The sequence below is a fragment of the Mastomys coucha genome, unplaced genomic scaffold, assembly GCF_008632895.1.
Source record: "Mastomys coucha isolate ucsf_1 unplaced genomic scaffold, UCSF_Mcou_1 pScaffold23, whole genome shotgun sequence".
Taxonomy (NCBI): domain Eukaryota; kingdom Metazoa; phylum Chordata; class Mammalia; order Rodentia; family Muridae; genus Mastomys; species Mastomys coucha.
Window position 1 is genome coordinate 85,358,345 of NW_022196906.1, and position 13,344 is coordinate 85,371,688.

General features: G+C 39.0%; 1 long non-coding RNA gene across 2 annotated transcripts in view; it reads left to right on the forward strand.

The window, feature by feature from the left end:
- LOC116072441 overlaps positions 1-13,344 on the forward strand; it is a 166,105-nt gene that overhangs the window by 150,566 nt on the left and 2,195 nt on the right. For both annotated transcript variants that reach the window (XR_004111452.1, XR_004111451.1), the window contains exon 3: positions 12,655-12,773. This is a non-coding gene — a long non-coding RNA (uncharacterized LOC116072441). The remainder of the gene's footprint in view (positions 1-12,654; positions 12,774-13,344) is intronic.

The window sequence follows — 13,344 nt, forward strand, 5'->3', positions numbered from 1 at the left end:
GAAGAAAAAGAAGAAGAAAAAGAAGAAGAAGTAAAAGAAGAGGAGAAGGAAGAGAAGGAGGAGGGGGAGGGGGAGAAGAAAGAAATGCCACAGAGAGTGTGTACAGATGAGTAATTGATTTCTGGATGTGGATAGCAAGGAGGGGGTTGTAGGCACAGTTGTGAGATTGGTAAAGAGGAGAATAACACTTTTTAACAACACAAGAACTGAGATAATGTATATTGAGGAGAACCCTTTAAAATATATAAGCAAATATAGAATTTTCTAGGCTAGAGGCAAATGATATGGGCTTTGAAATAATATTAAAAAAATCAGTTCTTGATGCCAAAGTTTAGCTTGTATACTCTAAAATTTGAGTCACTTCATTTGGCAAGCCAAACTCTTAATAAGCTACTTCAAAGATAATTGTGTACATTTCAGAAACACTGTAATTTTTCATATTTGGCTCATGATTTTTGTCTTACAGTGATTTTTTTATACAATCCCATATAAATCCAGTTCTGATATTTAATACCACTTATATAACCACCTCTTGTGGATAGAAGAACTTCCCCTATAATCCTACAAAATATTGACTAGTAGAGAATGAAAACAAACTTGCTAAATGTTATTTCATTCTGCAACTCTTTCAGAAATCATTGCATCATTCCCATTTTAAAAAAAACATAAACAAACCTCTGCTTAAAAAAAGGCACAAAGAACTTGTCCATGACTATACACAGAAGTTGGTATGTAATAATTGTTCAGACTCTTATTTAAATTTTGCATAGGTTAGTGATTCATTTAATATTTAAAAAGGTAATATTTCATATTTTGATATGCTAAGTATTAGTTTGTGTCCAAGTGTCTGTATTAGCAGCAGGAACTCTGAAGCTTCTTATTTTAATTAAGAAAATATTTTCAATATTGTTCTACAGTTTATGTAAACAGTGAGAAATAGTTTGCACTTTAAAAATGTGGGATAAAACAAAACTAGGTGATGTTTCTTTTATTTGAGCCAAAAAAAAAAAAAAATAGTACTGTGAATCCTTTTCTCAGATTGCTGTGTGGAAACAGTTTTTCACCTAACCCCCCTTTCTCTCTCTTATAAAATGTATGCATACAAAGATGCTAGTGTGAGATACATTTCCAAGCACATTTATTCTAACGGTGAAGTTGGATTATTTTGTGACACATTTTAGATTTCCATGACAAACCAAATGCTTTTTGTCCACCAGTGATGTAGAATAATTAATCAGAGCCATCCTGGGAGGAGGACCCATCCCATTCTGTGTTGGTTTGTAAAACATTCCTGGGTGAGAGGCCTCTCAGCAGGCTCACTCACGTTACCTGTAATTTTTCACATGTGTATAGTTCATCACTAGTGACACTCTGGCTTTCAGATCAGTCATCTCTTAGAACTTAAAATTGATATATCAGTCTCAGCATAAAATGCTATCATTCCCGTGGACCAACTGTTTACCGGACTATAACTCCTCCTGTGTCTCATTTCATCACACTGTTCCACACAGTGATGTTTCAATGTGAAATGAAGTTTTTTCATGCTGTGCCCCTGAGTAGAAAAAAGACAGAAGTACATGTATGATAAATGGTGAAGATTCCGTGATAACCCTTGGAAAACAATATAGTGTGGAGGCATTGTGTATTATATTTGCTTTAATAATTTAAGGCATAAATGTGGTTTTTAAACTTTTATAACAAATACGATTTATGCAGCAGTGAGAAACGATCAATTATATTTTCTGTGAATCACTTCATCTTCCATCTTATCCAGAAATTAGCAACACGCCACTGCTGCTGAATTGCCATGGTGGAGTATTTGTGTAGGCTACGCTACTAGTAAAAAGTAAAATTGCCATCATGTTGTTCAGCTGTACATATTTAATTACAGTTTTGCAAGAGAAAGAATTTACTTTAAATTTTTATTAAATCTATTCACTTTGTCTATGTGGGGCTTGGGACCGAATTCTGGCTTTTAATAGCAACAACAGAATTTAGGGAAAACATCTTGTTGAATTCCCTTATGCCTGAAAGACACTGTCGTGTTTGCATTCTTTCTTGGCACAAAGTGCATTTTCTTTGTGGCTCTGAGTGTCGTCTGGCTGTGGCATCAGCATCCCACTGATTATTACTAGGGCTGATTCAACTGCCTTGGCTCACTGGGCTGGGTTCTGCAGACTTCCTTCACAACCCTAAAAGCTGCATTGGCAGAGGATGATGACATCCCTGGGGAGACTAGAACCACTTAATTTTTGTCAAAATGGAAATGAGTTTTTCCTTTTAGCACATCTTGATTTGATCTGATAGGCTATTTTAAAATGGAAGGCAAAATTGTTTCACCAAAAAATGGATTCAAACAATGTCTTAAATTTGATATGGCATTGCAAGTACTCAACGTTTTCCAGAGAGATCATTTTTAGTTTACATTTTAAATTCTTACCTTTTAATTTTCACTCTCTTATGGTGTATGTTTTAGATTATTTCACTGAGTACTACAGTGTGCTTGTGAGATGATGCCTGGGTACTAAACCACAGCCATGGGATTGTTGATTAAGAATGAGTGATTCTAAAGAATTCTAACGATTGAAACATGCTTTATAGTACTGTTTTTTGAAAATAAATTAACTAACGTGATTATTTTCATCCTGTTGAAAATATAAGAAATTCAGTAATGACCAAATGACTTGCTGGCACCTCTTTATTGTGTATGTGCATGCCTTGGATGTGTACAATCATGTAAAAGAAAATAGTTCAAAACTGTTTGTATAACTGATATTTTTTATTTGGAGGCTAAAATTCTGTTGAGTCTACATTTGGTCATCAGGTGAGATGTTTTGGTATTACTAATATGGCACACTAAGATATTTCTAGAAAACTAAAGGTAATCTGCTTATGTGCTTTGTATTAGCTAAAGAATTTATTACCCAAATAAAATAAATTTGATGTTATGCTTTCATGTTTAATTAGACTTGGGAAGAAAGTATGTCTAATAAAAATATTTCAGGGGTTATATTCATTACTTTGTTTACCTGTATTATTTTAGGAAAAATTTCAACCTAATTCTAATGTTCAAGTTGACCTCAGTTAAGCTCAGTTCAAGTTGACCTTCCATTACTTGAAGAATAGTATTTTTGTTTATAGCAAGATATGTAGTTTTCCCCAGTTTCCCATTCCTCCCCGCTATCAAAAATCCCACTTCAAGTGGGACATTTGTTACAACCGATTAACCCAGTATTTTGTATTCTGTAACAGCATTTTATATTCCGAAATATGGATTTCATTATCTAGCTATCATTTTAGGAAGTTTTCAAATGTTTATTCAAAGGAGTTTCATAGTTATTCTAGTAGTCCGGGTGGATGGATGGATGGGTTGGTCCTCCAGGTCTAGCAAGTACACAGCCTGAGGCCAAAGGTTATCTTGAGCCTAGGGTTTCTGTAAAACAGAAAGTGCACATCTCAAAAGGTGTAAAGAGAGCAAGAATGTAAACCAGAGTCTTTTTTCATGTTAACCTGGTGAAGAAGAGTTAAAATAAGAAACCCAGATTCCATTTCAAAAGAGAAATTGGAGAGCTTTGGTAGTACACAAGGAAAGCAAATGAACAGTTAAAAATTATGGAGAAAAAGGTCAGTGTCACACACATAAGAAGGAAGCCAAGCTGAACACTTCCAGCCATGCGGAGCCCAGGGAGGGGAAGGCAGAGCAAGATTCTAATATGAAAAGTAAGGCAGGCAGCCCTGAGACTGGCACTTATAACCTCAGAACAAGCCAATAGCCTTCAGAAACCTCAAAGCCAGTGTCACATTGTGACGATACAGTGATTTCACTGGCATATGGGTTAGCAATGGAGAGGAATCCCATATTGTCACTCTGTGTGAGCCAGAGAGCAGTGGCTGAGTGCCATTTTCAGAGGAAATCTATTGTTTCAAACTGAGCTAATCTGGGGCGGCACAAAAACAGGAAACACTCACAAGTTAAAGGGCCTGAATTTAAATTGCCATAGACACAGAGTGAGATACTGCCCCGGAAGACAGTTATGGGGAATGAAGGGGTGAATTCAGATAAGCTGAAAAATAAGGTGTGAGAAAGCTCATCTTAGATGGTGATATTCACAGGGAAAGATGGCTTGGTGGCCAGGAGCAGGGTTCACCAGTTGAGAATGACTCTGAATCTGATAACGTTGAGCTTAACGCCAGTGGCTACGATAACCTCTGGAATGCTTTGCTTGTCAGGAGGTTCACTGTTGCATAGTTTAAAACTGCTGAAGTTACTTGGTATCCATGATGGCACCTGTCCAGCAAAAATAGGCAGTGGCCCCCTTTTTTGTGTACTCCTTAAGCTTGTGGTTGCTTCCCTGACTTCCAACAAACTTGTGAGAGATTCCAAGTCCACATGGCTCCTGAGCTATGAATTAAAAAATGGAAATAGCTAAAAGACTAGATGATGCTTCAAAAAGTTACTAGTAAAAATGATCACCAGCAAGGATACAAACAGGTAGATAAGAGCCGAAGGAGGTGGCTCAGTGGGGAAAGTGACTGGAACATAGATGGAGAATCTGAGTTGAGATCCCCAGTATCTGTACAAAATCAAGGCATGATTACATTCCTGTAACTGTAGCAGTATTGAGGTAGAGACAGACGAATACCCAGGGGCAATTGGTTAGCCACTTTAGATGAACTCTGGGATAAGAGATTTTCTCTCCAAAGCCAAGGCAGTAGATGATAGTGTCAGATACACGCACACATGAACTCACACATACTATACGCCTACCCCTCACACAAACACATACAGACATTTTCTTTTAAAACAAGGTAAATTTAGGGCCCATAAGATGGCTCAGTAAGTAACAGTGTTTTGTCAAGTTTGATGACCTGAGTTCAATACCCAAGACACATATGATGGAAGGAGAGAACTGAATCCTCAAAGTTGTCCTCTGATCCCTTATACATGTGCTCTGGCCTGCACATGCCCACACCCATATGCAATAAATGAATAAATTTAAGAAAAAAGATAATTCAATTCAGGACACTGAGTTGAAAGTCAGCAACATCAAAGAAAAAATGAGAGAAAAATCAATGAGAAATCATCAATATAGGATAAAAGGTAACAAGATGGAAGACACATTAAGTAGGGAACTTGATCCTAGGGAAATGTTGAAGATGAAAACTCAGTGACTCAAAACAGTGGAAAGCATCACCAGTAGACTTGCACAATGGAAGAAAAAAATAACAGGCATGGAAGACAAGGTAAAAGAGTGCTGTTCTAAACTACTAAGAAACATTGAAAAAAAAAACCCTCAAATAAGCATAATATCCCTAGAATTCTGGAGTAAGATCAGGAAACCAAATCTAGGAAATCATGTGATAGTATTATAGAAGGATCTGAGTCCAAAACTAGAAAATCTATATATGTTGTATTAAATATTAATATTAATTGGGGGATTTCTACCCTGCCTTAGATAACTTAGTTCCCAAATAAAAGACACAAAGGTTTTATATTTGTAATAAGACTTAATAGCACTAGAAATGGGCAGATCTCATCTCTCTAAGCTATTTGGTTTATATCCTCATCAATAATCCTGAGATGTGACTTGCTACATTCTACCTGGGCTGCTCTTACTGTGACTGGCCAGCCCTCATAGACATGTTTTCAGGATACTGTATCCCATGGCACCTTCCTTTCTCTTCCTTTTTTTCTTTCCTCTCCTCCTCCTCTCTGCGTGGTCCCTGCCTCAGACCCCAAGCCTGGAAATGAAAGCTTTCTTTCTGCTATGCTTCCTCCTGTAATCATCTTTATTGAACAACCAGGGATAACTTGGAGGGCAAGATTATATAGCATCACTTGGAGTACAGGAGGATCTCCTCATCCCTGAGGCAACCAGGGCCAGTGTTTAGCATTACAATATATAGCAACGGACCAGGACCAAACCTCATCACATAAAAATTTCCAATCTAGAATAACAAATGTACCTTAAGACTCAATTGCAAGAAGGCAAAAAAAAAAAAAATCTGTGACATACAGTAGATGTCAAAAAAAAATATGATGAAACTCATAAGGGAAAACACCAATTTACCCATAAAGGCAGACACATAAACATACCATCACCCCCCACATCAGCAACCCTAAATGTAGTAACTTTCAGTCAACACTGCTATAGCCATTAAACATATCTTTTCAGATTTATGAGAAAATGAGGTTATTTCAAGACAAAAATAAACTGTGGCATTTCATAGCCACCGAGCCAACACTGCAGAAAATTCTTTTTGTCACCAGGCAAGGTTTTCAGTGGTGGGACTGGGTTATATTCCTTTGAGTTGTTGACTGAAGGGGGTCCTGTGAAGATCCCCAAACAACTTGGGCTGATGCTATGGTAGAAGACTGTTCTCTGAAAACTGACAGTAGGGCCCCATTGCTGAGGACAGCATCCACACAGCTCATTGAACATGAAGAAATAGAACTGGTGCCTGCATGGTGCCTTTGCCCCACGTTCTACTCTCTTGGGTATGAGAAGGTACTCTCTGCAGGCTACAGAAATAGAAACATGAACATCAAACAAGCCACAGATCCCTCAATCTACAATCTCTTTTACTTACAAAATGTGTTGGGGCAATGGTGGCTTCAAACTTATGGAATAGACCAACAAAATTGTTTGGTTTAGTTTGAGGTCTATGCCAAAAGAGGGAGCCTATGCCCAACACTGTTTGGATGGCCAGAAATTGGAGACTGGATAATCCAGAGACCTAGAATAGAACCAAACATGGCTTCCCCCCACTCAAATATCCTAATGATATTCTGTTATACTCATAAATAGGTACCTTGTCCAGTCATCATCACAGGGGCTCCCTCTAGCAGCAGATGTGAGTCTGTGTAGAGACCCATAGCCAGACATTATAGATAGTCTAAATTGGAGATTTCCCATTGGGTTACTCCCTTTGGATGGGAATCCCATGGAAGAGGGTGAAGAAAGATAGTAGGAGTCAGAGGGGATGGAGGACAACAGGAGAACATGGTCCACTGAATTAACTAAGCAGAGATTACATGAGCTCACAGAGACTGAAGTGTCAAGCACAGGGCTTACATGGGTCTGCATCAGGTTCTCTGTATATGTTGTGTTTGTTAGCTTAGTGTCTTTTGTGGGACTTGTAGCAGTGGGGGAGGGTATGTCTCTGACTCTTTTGCCTGCTCTTGAGCCTCTTTTCTCCTATTGGGTTGCCTTGTCCAGCCTTGATAAGATAGATCGCTTTTGCCCTGTATCTTGTTTGATCATGTTTGGTTGTTGTCTCTTGAAGGTCTGTTCTTTTCTGAACAGGAAATGGAGAAGAAACGTTGGATCTAGGGGAGAGGTGACATGTATAGGGGATCTGAGAGGAGTGGAGGGTAGAGAAACTGTGGTCAGGACATATTGTATGAGAGAGGAATCTATTTTTAATAAAAGGAAAAAAAGAAATATGATACACAGAAGGCAAAATGAGACAATCTCAATTATGAGCTCAGGAACAGAAAGAAATAGATGAAAAAAAGAGGAAAGCTAAGCAACACACCATATTTGAACCAGCAATTAATAGAAATTACTTTTGTTATGAAAAAATTAAAACCTATAAAAGCAGAAACAATCATGTAACAGACCCAATACAGTTTGAACAATCACTCGGATTGTTCCAGGTTTACTTTATCAATGTTCTTTTTGTTTTTAAAAATACTTTAAAACAATTGTGTAACTGATAATTTAAAATATCAGCTAATTTAGGTATAGAGCACAAAACTGATTAGGGTTAGAAATATTGGTTTATTTATATTTTTTAGTAATATATTTTTCTTGATTTAAATCTATAAAGGTCTCTTAGTTTAGTTAGTTTAGTGAGTTACTCGTCTTTTGCACCAGAATGTTATCTAATTGTACTCTCATAATCCTAAACTTCGAGTTACATGTGCAGGAAGCTTTATAAACTTTAGACAATATCAAAGGGTAAAAAAATGTAGAGATTTAAGGACATTTTTAAGTTCTAATAATAAAGTATTATAACTGGGAATGAAAATTGCACCCAAAGTGCCACCTAAAGAGGCCACAAGGGTTAGATACCATATAATGTGGGTGCTTGGGACAGAATGTGGGATTGGATTTCTAGGAGGCAAATATTCCTCTTAAGCACTGAGCCAATTCCCCAGACCTGGCCTTGAGTCTTTTTAATTTATCATTTAGCTTCATAAATGGCCACAATTCACAAAAAACCTTTCTCCAGATCTTCACAAGTAAGTCTGTATTTCACAAAGAAACTGGAATTAATAAAACAAAATGTTTTTTTAATTAATCATTATATTTGTTTACATTTTAAATTATATTCCCCTCCTGGTTTCCCCTCCACAAACCCCTATCACATCCCTCCTCTCCCCGTCCCAGAGGGTGCTCCTCTGCTTACTCACCCACTCCCACCTCACTGCTCTAGTGTCCCTCTACAATGGGGCATCAAGCCTTCATAAGACCAAGGTCCTCCCCTCCAATTGATGCCAGATAAGACAATCTTCTGCTCTTCTGCTACATATATATCTGGCTCCCAGGATCCCTCCATGTGTACTCTTTTTTTTTTAAAATTAATTTACTTATTATATGTGATGTGAGTACACTGTAGCTGTCTTCAGACACTCCGGAAGAGGCCATCAGATTCCATTACAGATGGCAGTGAGCCACCATGTGGTTGCTGGGAATTGAACTCAGGACCTTCGGAAGAGCAGTCAGTGCTCTTAACCGCTGAGCCATCTCTCCAGCTCCCCGTGTGTACTCTTTAGATGGTGGTTTAGTCCCTGGGAGTTCTAGGTGGTCCATTGTTCTTCCTATGGGGTTGGAATCCCCTTCAGCTCCTCCAGTCCTTCCAATAGCTTCCTCCATTAGGATCCCTGGACTCTGTATGATGGTTGGCTGTATCTGCATCTGTATTGGTCAGGTGCTGATAGAACCTCTTAGGGAACAGCCATACCGGGCTCCTATCAGCAAGTACTTCTTGGTGCCAGTAATAGTGTGGGGGTTTGGTGTCTTCAGATGGGATGGATCCCTAGGCAGGGTGGTCTCTGGTTGGCCTTTCCTTCAGTCTCTGTTTCATGCTTTTTCCCTGTCTTTCATTTGGACAGGAACATTTCTGGGTTAAAAGTTTTGAGATGTGTGGGTCGCCCCATCCCTCAACTGCGGACTGTGCATGTATACTAGAGGTGGTCTCTACAGGTTGTATCTTCCCTTTGTTGGTATTTTGGCCGAAGTCATCCCTATTGGGTCCTGGTATCCTCTCGCTTCCCTGGAGTTTGGGACTTTTTAACGGCTACCTCCAGTTCTTCATCCCCCAGTGCTACATGTTGCCTTGGGCAGGCCAGTCTGGACCTTTCTCAACCTGCGGGGGGAACAGGGTCTTGGTCAGATTGACAAGGTGTCGGTGGAGAAATAATGGCAGATGCGACACAAGGGAGTACAGGATCTGAATGTATTTCTCAAAAATGGCATCAGACTTTTACAGTCATTACAAAAGAAAAGAAAAATCTGGCAGCTCAGAGGTCAAGGTACAACTGAGGCCATCTAAAACACACTGGGTCTAAAACAGCCACCTCTTCTGGACAGTCGCTGAACCGTCCCCCTCCTGCAGAGTGCTCTGAAGGGGGCAGGGGGGTGGGGCTGCGGACAGCATGAGGCTCTAAGCTCGAAAGCTGTCTTGAATGCTCTGTCTTGAATGCTCTGCTGCTGACTGACTTACTCTGTCTCTCTCTGTCTCTGTCTCTGTCTCTGTCTCTGTCTCTGTCTCTGTCTCTGTCTCTCTCTCTCTCTCTCTCTCTCTCTCTCTCACACACACACACACACACACACACACACTCAGCTCAAGGTCCTGCCCATCCTTAGTAAAAGACCCACTATGCTAATCTTCTGGGCTAGTAGAGACCAGTCCCATTCTTGCTAATTCCTAGGAGTGGCTCAGCTGCCAGTGTGACTGAGAATGAGGATTCTACTTGACCTTGCCCTGGGTTAAACTCCCATTCTGTAAACTTCAACGCCCTATCCCCTTTACTATCTCCCTAACAATGCCAGAGTCTGGATAGGTAACCTTCTTTATGAAATTCCAAGCCAGGGTTTGGCTAAGATGTTGGAACACTGGTAAAGGTCAGAGAGCAATGTCCAATTTTGTTTAGCAATAGTAAATCAGATCTTTGTGGGCACCTAGCACTCGAGACCTTCCATCGACCATTGCAAGGACAAACCTGGAAATACATCTGAGTTAGGGACGCCATCCAGGAGGCCGGCTTCCTTTGAAGCTGTATGCCTCTGGTCCGTGGCCAAACTTTTGGGCTTGTCACAAGACTTCATTGGAGTGAGCGTGACAACATGTTTCTATTCAATTTCCTGACCCTTTGTACTTCTCTCCTGTCCCTTTCAATACCTGATCCTACCCCCACTTTTTCCCCTCCCCCTCCTCTCTCCCTTGTAAGTCCCTCCCTCCTTCCTCCTGTGATTGTTTTGTTCCTAGTTCTATGTAGGACTGAAGCATCTACATTTTGGTCTTCCTTCTTAAACTCCATATTGTGGAGTTGTGGGTTGTATCAAGTGTATTCTTAGAGTTTGGGCTAATATCCACTTATCAATGAGTACCACATATGTTCTTTTGTGTCTGAGTTACCTCCCTCAGGATGATATTTTCTATTTCCATCCATTTGCCTGTGAATTTCATGAAGTCATTGGTTTTAATAGCTGAATAGTGCTGCATTGTGTAAATGTACCACATTTTCTGTATCCATTCTTCAGTAGAAGAGGAAGTAGGAAAGAACCTTGAACACATTGATAAAATATGTTTTATGGATAAAGTACTAATCCCTTGTTCATCCTGCCATTTCCACCAAGAGTTTGTCTGTCAACTAGAAATTTCTATGGATTCTCAGGGTGATACAAGCTGACATTGTCTCCCATGGTAGATACAGCTCTCACAATTTCTTCATCAATCATGTATTTCTTCACACCAGAGATTTTTAAAATTAGAAACATTTTTTCTATAGTAAATAATGAAGATCATGGAATCATAAAATTAAATGTAGTCAATACCTGAAAAACAGAGTGTCTCCCAGAGTACCCTAAAATATAAAACTTCATTTTGGCTAACACTGCTAGAAAGATTAGAACATTTCAGTTGAAGATACCAATTTGATAAAATAAGTATCAAAATGTTAGAAGTTTTTAGGTCAAGAGTCTTTGAAAGAATCAAGGGATTTTAGTTCTAGCCAACTTATTTGCCATTAGGAGGTAGCAGTTGCAGCAGTGACAGCTCTGGAAGGTATCAGGGAACTATGGCAGAACAGAGTCCCCAGCTAAGCAGAGAGTTGTTGACATATTTCTAGACATTTGATTATTTTATCAATAATGTTTATTGCTCAGTTTTATGTAAGCTTTTTAATTGAGTTTAAGAATTTTCAGGGAAACATACTATATAAAGGTCCTCACATTAACATTGTAAATAGTCTGTAAATCCCTTAAGGCCTCTAAGCCTACATGGATGGATCTGGGTCCCATTTTAGCTTTCATTGGGAAGCATATTAGTGAAACTACAAACTTATATATAATCTTAGTGTGGAACTGATTTTGTTTTAGAGCATGTGATTTTTGTTTTAAGTTAAAGTATAAGATAAAGACAATTTTAAGAAAAGTATTTCTACATTTTAGACATCAGATAAATATTGAGTTTCTTTTGGTGGATATATGTGTGCATGAATGCACTTATATGTTCATGTGTCAGTATAGGAAAAGCCTCACTAATTCAAGTGAGTGGAATGAATGAAATGGATGGGAAACAACATCAGAATAACAAGAACTATGCTGAACTGTAAGACATAAATATACACTTAAGGACTTTTCTTCAATATATACATATATGTTGATTAATTGATTATATATTAATTGATATATATGATTAATTGATCATTTTTAACTTACTTTACATCCTGCTTACTGCCCCCTTCCAGGTAATCCTCTCCCACAATCCTTTTCTCCTCCCTTCCCTTCTGAGTAGGTGGAGATTCCCTGTATAGTCCCCCAACCCTAGTACATCAAATCTCTGTGAGATTAGGCTCATCCTTTCCCATTGAGGCCAGAAAAGGCAGCCCAACTAGAAGAACATATCTCATATACAGGCAACAGCGTTTGGGACAGCCCTCACTCCAGTTGTTTGGGACCCACATGAAGACCAAGCTGCACATTGGCTTCATATATGCAGGGAGGCCTATGTCCAGCCCGTGACTGTTTTTTGGTTGGTGGTTCAGTCTCGGAGAGCCCCAAGGGTCCAGGTTAGTTGTTTCTGTTGTTCTTCCTGTTGGATCTAACCTGTTGCTTATCAATCTACCATTTTTGCTTAAATAACACATTCTGTTGTCTAGACATAAAATCAGTAGGATTATTTACAAGGTTCTTCACACAAAAGGAATGTATTATCTGTGAATAGCAGTATCAGGCATACAAAATTTTGATTGATTCACTACACTGGAAATAATAAAGTTCTAGAATTTATATGCATTTCTGACTTGTAAAATGAGAAGAAGGATGAATTGTGGGGAGGGAATGAGGAAAGGCAGCTTGGGCGCTGAGGAACATCGGCACAGTTATTGTGGTCATGGGTCTCTGAAGTGGTCTCTTCCTGCAGGCTCTTGACTAGAAGTTTCTGAATACATGAATGATTAAAGCAGACTCTCTTCCATGTGATCAGCTCTATCGGAACAAACAGCAATGAAGTGAAAGCTCCTTGGAAGGACAAGAAAGCAGGTTCGGAGTTCCACAAGCCTAGTATTCAGAATTACTGATAGAGCTATCTCTGTCAGTAAGGTCTTAATGCAATTTATTTTGCTGGGTCTTTTAAAAATATAATGGACTAAAGAAAGGCAAAAATATAAATAGTGAACTCAGAATCTACAAAGAATATGTTACAAAGTTCTGCAAATGATCATTGCTCAGACTTGAGCACGGACCTCTTTACAATCAGCTCGCCATGTCCTTTCTACTAGTTCCTATACTAGAAAAATTTGTCTCTTTGGACTTCGGCTTATTTAGGTGTGAAAAAGTATTGCATACATTTTCCCATTTCTTTGCTCCCTTATTATATAACAGCCCAGTACTAAACCTTGCTTTTGGGGCTGGAGAGTTGTCTCCACCTTTAGACACTTATTGTAGACTCATGAGAACACTAGCTTACATCTGTTGAACCCACCTAAAAAGGCAAGATTTGCTTTCTTTAACTGCAATGCTGTGGGGACAAACAAGATTGCTGTCACTTTCTGGCCACAAGGGTAGTTTAGGTTCAGAGAGAAACCTTGTCTCTAAGGAATAAGGTGGAGCC